This window comes from Eptatretus burgeri, chromosome 2 (assembly GCF_056783735.1).
Source record: "Eptatretus burgeri isolate ZD-2024b chromosome 2, Ebu_testis_v1, whole genome shotgun sequence".
In the NCBI taxonomy this organism is placed as follows: domain Eukaryota; kingdom Metazoa; phylum Chordata; class Myxini; order Myxiniformes; family Myxinidae; genus Eptatretus; species Eptatretus burgeri.
Window position 1 is genome coordinate 47,054,126 of NC_140962.1, and position 7,500 is coordinate 47,061,625.

At 50.0% G+C, this 7,500-nt stretch overlaps 1 protein-coding gene and 1 long non-coding RNA gene across 10 annotated transcripts in view; one reads left to right on the forward strand and one right to left on the reverse strand.

Annotated features, from left to right (window-relative positions):
* The window catches only part of LOC147031974 (transcription factor RFX3-like), a 248,527-nt gene that overhangs the window by 207,332 nt on the left and 33,695 nt on the right, over nt 1-7,500 (forward strand). The gene's annotated exons all lie outside the window — the stretch shown is intronic.
* Nucleotides 1-7,500, reverse strand: part of LOC147031977 (uncharacterized) — an 84,938-nt gene that overhangs the window by 27,279 nt on the left and 50,159 nt on the right. The gene's annotated exons all lie outside the window — the stretch shown is intronic.

The window sequence follows — 7,500 nt, forward strand, 5'->3', positions numbered from 1 at the left end:
TTTGTCTGGGTGGTTCACTGTCAGCAGACTGAACTGCATGGAAACGTCCCTGTTCTTCCTACGACCAACTGTATCCACCTTCTTGCGATGCTGCTTTACATTCGTAATTTTCATGAACTGAAGAAATTCCCTGCCCTGCTCTACTTTCTTTGTATTCTCATAGAATTTATCAAAGTTCAGGTGAAGGTCGTCTTCTGTAAGCTTATCAGTGTGACAAAGTTTTGGATTTTTTTATGCAGTATGTTTACACGCCGCAGTTGGTACTTTACCAGCACCAGAATGGCGAATTTTCTTTGCTTTTTTCCCTTTCATGATTGTCCTTGTTCAACTTACGCTTCCTTCCACCGATTGAATGCATCACTGCTTCGAGAGTCCCATCAAAATTATCCATTTTCACAGAAAATTGCCTCCAAGAATCACGCAGCAGAGTCAAACAACGGAAGCCACCATGTTGTGGGAAATTCCGCACGCAGATTGGCCGGGAGGCGATATATCGCGGTTTGGAATAAAAGTGGCATGGCGCTTGTCGCAATTTGGAAAAAAGATCTAAATTGGGCTGTGTAAATGAACGGGAAATATCGCGTTGTGACAAGATACAAATGTGGAATGTTGACTGGCAACCTGTTGACAATCATTTGCGGCTGATGACTGGATTTTTTTGTTTTTGGCGTTTATCGCGTTTTGGAAAAGAGCTCTTCATGTATATGTATGTATATATATATATATATATATATATATATATATATATATATATATATATATATATATATATGTGTATATATATGTATATATATATATATATATATATATATATATATATATATATATATATATATATATATATATATATATATATATATATATATGAGCAGACCTAGTCTCAGGCAACGTTTCGCCAGCTATACATATGTGTGTGCATATATATATATATATATATATATATATATATATATATATATATATATATATATATATATATATATATATATATATATATATATATATATATATATATGAGGCCCGGCGAGGAGGAGTGATGAAAGCGACATTTTTTTAATGATACGATGATGATAGGCTCGGATGATAGGGGAAGGGTTAAAATAGTGCTATATGGCATTAACTCCAAAATGGCCGATGTGGCCCTGACGTCACTCCTCCTCGTGGCACCTCATGTGTGTGGCAAAAATAAGGAAATTCAAATCAATCAAAATGATCGCAAGCAAATAAAGAATTTATCAGGCACTGATAGAAAAAGACACAAAGAGCAGATGCTTGTCACTATGCCTAACTTCACAATTAAATATGACACAAGGGTACCCAGCAGATCATTCGGGGGGTGGGGGGAGAGAAATCCAGACTCGCTCACCAAATAGAAGTAGTCGTCCATCAAATAAAACGTCCTGAAATGTGTGTGCGTGCCTTGTCCGTTGCCAGTGCCCAGCCTCCCAAACAGGCTTGAATGCCAGTCAACATCACTCCCAAGAATCAGGTACGCCAAAGAGCAGGTCTCGGGCAGAACCAGCATTAAGGGTTCGAGTGTCACCCACCGTCAGGATCCACCAGGAGCCACAACCGACGGACAGCTGCCAGGAGCTGTGAGACGCTGAGGCGCTGTGAGAAACTGTAAGGCTGCAAGGCTGTCACCACTCACTAACTGTCGCCAGCTCACCAACCGTCTGACTGCAACCGACGAAACGGCCGTCTGACTGGAACCGATGAAACGGCCGTCTGACTGGAACCGACGAAACGGCCGTCTGACTGGAACCGACGAAACGGCCGTCTGACTGGAACGGACGAAACGGCCGTCTGACTGGAACGGACGAAACGGCCGTCTGACTGGAACGGACGAAACGGCCGTCTGACTGGAACGGACGAAACGGCCGTCTGACTGGAACGGACGAAACGGCCGCCTGACTGGAACCGATGAAACGGCCGTCTGACTGGAACGGACGAAACGGCCGTCTGACTGGAACCGACGAAACGGCCGTCTGACTGGAACCGACGAAACGGCCGTCTGACTGGAACCGACGAAACGGCCGTCTGACTGGAACCGACGAAACGGCCGTCTGACTGGAACCGACGAAACGGCCGTCTGACTGGAACCGACGAAACGGCCGTCTGACTGGAACCGACGAAACGGCCGTCTGACTGGAACCGACGAAACGGCCGTCTGACTGGAACCGACGAAACGGCCGTCTGACTGGAACCGATGAAACGGCCGTCTGACTGGAACCGACGAAACGGCCGTCTGACGGGAACCGACGAAACGACCGTCTGACGGGAACTGACGAAACGACCGTCTGACTTTTTTTTCGGGAAGAACTCTTGTACTTGCTGATCACCACAAGTCCAATGATGGATAATTCTCAATGACAATCCAGTCGCGGCTTTCCAGACCAACGCCGAAAACCAGCCACGGGTGTGTTTTTAAGCACACCACAACCTTGTCCGCACTCTATCCGCACTACAGGGTCAATCGCCGAATTGTTGATATACCTAATTAATCGCGCGGGTAGACTACCGTGAGATTGTACCTCAACGGGACCGCTTGGAAGCGAGCTGCTTCAGCAGCTCGCTTCCTTTTGGGATAACCGAGCGGTGTATTATCGCGCAGTCCCGTTGGAGCCGATCACTTCACCGGCTATTTAAAACAAACTATATTCCGAGAGCAAGATGGCAGCTCAATTAAGGGAAGAGGACGCAACGAACAGGTTTACATTCACACAAGGACATTTATTGTAATAAAATACGTAAGCAGGCATGCACGTATGCAATTAAACAAGGCAAAACACATATGCAATTATACAAGGCCAACACTCATGACAGGAGAACTACAACCGTTCTACACAATCACTTAACAGTTTTTACTACTTAGTAGACACGGGCCCACGGACACACGTACACAACACACACACCCAAGAAATGGTGGCTGGTTTTCGGCGTTGATCCAGAAAGCCGCGACTGGATTGTCCGTTCGGTGGGCAAAGCGACCGCTATTGGTTAGACGTGGTCGTTCGCACGCTGGCGGAAATCTACAACACTGTTGTCCGGGAGTGAGATTCGAATCCATCCCGCCTCCAACCAAATTAACGGGAATCGGATCAAGGGTGTGCGAAGCGACCCTCCGTTCCCCCAAATTACGAGCTTTTAAAATGAATTCCGATATGCAAGATGGCAGTTCAAGGCGAACGGGAGCAGGGGGTAATAGAAATGGATTTAGAAATAGTAGAATCCATGGCCCAGGACGAGATCACCGCGCAGGACTCCATAATGCAGGTTGAATTTCCCCCACAATCAAACACAGAATCCGAAATGGGCGCAGCGGCGGGGGCCGCGGCTATTGACACCCTTCCCTCTCTCCGTCAAAATCCTTCCCCGGTCCCCGGCAGATCTGCGGCCGATAATGGCGGATCGTTTCAGCTGAGTTTGCTTGACGCGAACCATTTGGTGGAGATGTGGGGATATGCAACGAATGAAAAATGAAATGGGAAACAAAATGGATGGAAACGCAAAGGAAATGCAAAACAAAATGGATGAAATGAATAACAAAATGGATACGAATGTGCAGCAAATGAAAAACGAGGTGAAAAACGAAATGAAACAAATACGGGGTGAGATACAGCGCATGGGACTGGAACTCCAGGCTGGGCAAAAGGCAACAATGGCAGTTGCGAGGAGCGAAACACGGGCAGTGAAGCTCAAAATGGCGGCGCCACGTGTTGGAGCGAACGAGCTGGGAGGGAGTGCAATGGCTGTCCGGGCCGCGATGGAAGCGGGGGAGGACAAAATAATTCGGGAGACGCGTTGGGCGAGACTCGTGCAGGTGACAGAGAAAGTGATGGTGACACAGAGGGAAAAATTAAAAGGGGTGACTGAGACGTGTATAAGGCACGTAAAAACGAAGGAAATAGAATTAACAGAGACACGAAGGGAGATGCAGGAATTAAAAGAAATAACAGAGACGTGGGAGATGGAAATGGTAGAGGAGAGACTACACGATAAAGACAGGGTAAAAGACGAGCACACACACATGGAGTTAGCGAGGGACGATGAAGGGGAGCTCGGGGAATGTATCATGACCCGGTGCAAGCAGCCGGATAGCCTCCTCCAGGAACGAGGGGAGGGAATATTCCCCCTTGAAACGGATCTCGACCAGATGAGTCCGGTCGAGCTTTGCGAGTTAGAGGGGGCGAGTGCTGTTGACGGGTGCACACGAAACTTGGGGGGTGTGAAGGCCCCGGGACCCCTTGTGGTAGAACAAATCCCCGGTGTGATTGTGTCGAAATGTGTGTATACGAGTGTGCCGAAATGCGTGCTTCCCAGCACGCCATGTGTGAATGAAACCCCCTGTGCAAGTGGAAGGCCGTGTGTGAGTGGAACCATGTGTGCGAGTGAGATGGCATGCGTGAGTGAACGGCCGTGTGTGAGAGCGACAGCGTGTGTGAGAGCGCTGTATGTGAGGGAGATGGCGGTTGGCATGCAAGAACATGCAACCACGTTCCCAGGTGAGAATGTCATCTCAAGGTGTGTGAGCGTCGTGGCACGTGGGAGTTTGTGCGCGAGAGTGCGACGACGACGGTGCCTGACGGTGGACAAAGGCAGAGTAGCGGCCGTAGCTATTTTGGGGACCGTGCCGGGTTTGCACGGCAGCGCACGCGGGGTCCGTGCTGTGCTACGCACGAGGCCGCCACGTGCGCGAGTGAAATCCGGTCCGGAAACGCCGCGGTGGATTCGAGCCGACCCCGTAGACGGACAGAAGCTAGGCTGGGATATGGATTTGGACCGGACGGGTTCTCCATGCGAGCGTGTTTGTAAGCTCCGACGAGCAGAGCACATGTGTTCGCGTGGGGAACCCCTCGAAATGCGAGGCTTGTTTTTAATGCGCAGGGTGACGTCGTGGCTGCATGGTTGGCCACCGGCAGAAGGAAATCCCTGCTGGATGTTACCGTCCAAGGGGACGAGGTACGCGAACATCTGCCATGACGTCACGGGGAAAGAGCGCAGGTTGCGAGTTGCGCTGGTGTGCGCATAAAAAAAAAGCAAGCCTCGCCGCTTTGAGTGGACACGAGCCCCAGGCAGGGGATGGAAGACCCCCCTGTAGGGGGGCACAGGAAGTACTAGTTAGGGGGATGGGTTAGCGAAAGTTAGACCAGCCTCGTGGGGCAGGGACAAGGCCTCCATGGAGCCCGTGGAATGGATTAGTTTGAGGGATTTAAGTTTAGATTTAGGAAACGGGAATTTTTGAATTTTTGGAGACATGAACAGATATGGAAATGTGTAGTGGAGACGTAGCTTAGCTACGTAGAATAAATGGAACGTGCATGAGTTTTAATGGATGACGAGGGAGCACAAGTTAGTCAGGGGATTTTGTTGAAGGATGGTAGTATAGGGTGTTGGTGTGAGTTGTGAAATGGAAAGTGTGTGAGGAATGAGTGTGGGACAGCGGGCCTAAGTGTGTGAGTGGAGCGAATGTAGTATGCATGGTGCGATGACTGATTGGGGGGAGGAGTGATTCCCACCAAAGTGACCCCGGGGTCAGTTTAATGTTCGCAAGTGGGTTATTCAAATTCATTAACAGGAGGTCGTTTTGTTGGTGTCGAGAGAAGGCACGAAACCCGTTTGGAGGGGTGTAAGAGTTCATGGACCAGCTGGGAGCATGGCTGTTGAAAGGTGAGTTTTGTTTAGTGGGCACCCCGGGCACCGGACTAGTAGGCCAAGGGCCCAAGAGGGGCCGGGATAGTGTAGTGGGCACGGGCGACCCGTCGGAAACGGGACCCGTCGCGCCAGAATGCACGGGGGCAGTGTAGTGGGCACGGGCGCCCCTCGCAAAGGGACATGAGGCATCAACACGCCACATGGGCATCAGAGTGGGGCAATACCAGAGAGGGCAACCCCCCCTCCCCACGTTCATAGGGAGCAGCTAGGCTCGGAGGCAGCCTGCGGGCCTAGGGTAGAGTTCGGCAGAGGGGGAGTTCCTGCCAGTTGAGCCACGCTGCCCAGCCAGGAAATTGTGCGAGGGCACGAATGAAAATTTGAGGGCAAGGCCCAAATTTATAATGGACACCAATACAGACGACGGGAATCATGGTTTTTAGAACCAATAGTTTTAAAGTGTGAGGCGTTTTTGGAAAGCCCCGGGGTAGTTTCAGGTGTAATAAATGTTAGGGTAGTTAGGAGATGTACCCCTTCGCACCATCCATCCCTTCACTCGTTGTAGGCCGCTGGACTCACCTAGGTACATTGCTGAACTCTGAGGAGGCCATTCTGAGGCTTCATTGGGCCTCGAGACAGGATGCTAGTCTCTCCCTATTCCCCTCCAGAGAGGAAACATAGGGGTTGGGAGTCGGCTAGGTGGACATGATAGGCTAGCCGGACAATGACGATAAAGGGGGTTCGGGAGCCGATTATATAAGGGAAATAAAAACGGGCGAAATTTTGTTGTTTTGTGGCAAATTAAGGGAGTGGGTATGGACAGAGACAGGCAAAGGCGATAGAGTGGGGGGAGACAGTAGGCTCGGTCCGAGCCTGCCTTCAGAGTGGCCGGCACCACCGCACTCCACCCAGACCTGATGGAACCACACCAGAGGCCGGCCAGCTTCACCTGCCGGCCTGTTGTGCTGCAGCCGCCTGTTCTGCATGGGCTTGCCTTGCCATGCCTCGTTTGCCTGCCTCTGCCATGACCCCATGCCTGCTCACCTTTGTTTGTGTTTGCCCCTGTGTCCATCCATCACCATGTGCGCCATGAACATCCAGTTTTGCAAGGACTGCCCTGCAGGCAGCCCGTGCATTCATCATGCTCATTTGTGTTTTGCGGCCATCTCCATCCATTCCCCTGCATCAATGAACTTTGAAATGACTTTTACCTTCTCCCATTTCACAGATCACAATTCCTGGGCCATGGTTAAGTAATGGATAAGTCAAATGAAAATTGTAAATACGTGGAACCTCACCTGCATGTTTGTTTTAGCGCTGGCAATTTTAGTTAAGTTGTCCGAATGAGTCTGTGAGAGTTTGTTTAGTTAGTTGCGCAGTGCATTAGGTTATTTATTTTTGGGACACGTATAAAGAAATGTCGCACTCAGGGATCCGAAGGTAGAACGTACTAGGGGAAAACTTACACATGCTGGTCACACGAAAATTTGACGACTCGGGACGAGTCTGTAAAAAGGGGAGGGGGTAGTGTTACGAATTTGGAATTCGATTGCACACAACATACAGGTTCCTTTCGTCAGCTATGTCGATAAGTGCTTGTTCCCTAGATAGCACACCTTTCATTGTTTAAATGTTCAGAAATCGATTAGATGCGCTGCGGATCGATTTAATAGTTAGGGTGCGAACAATGGAGACGTCCCTCCCCCTCTTCTGCGAAGAGGAAGAAGAGCCCTTCCGTCCCGTGATTCATGACGTCAACAACTCCCTCCCACCCGTGGTTGAGCGGGGGATGGATCACGAGGGCATGAGTCGCGCGGGGGAGGAGGGCGGAGAAGGATAAGAGGAGAT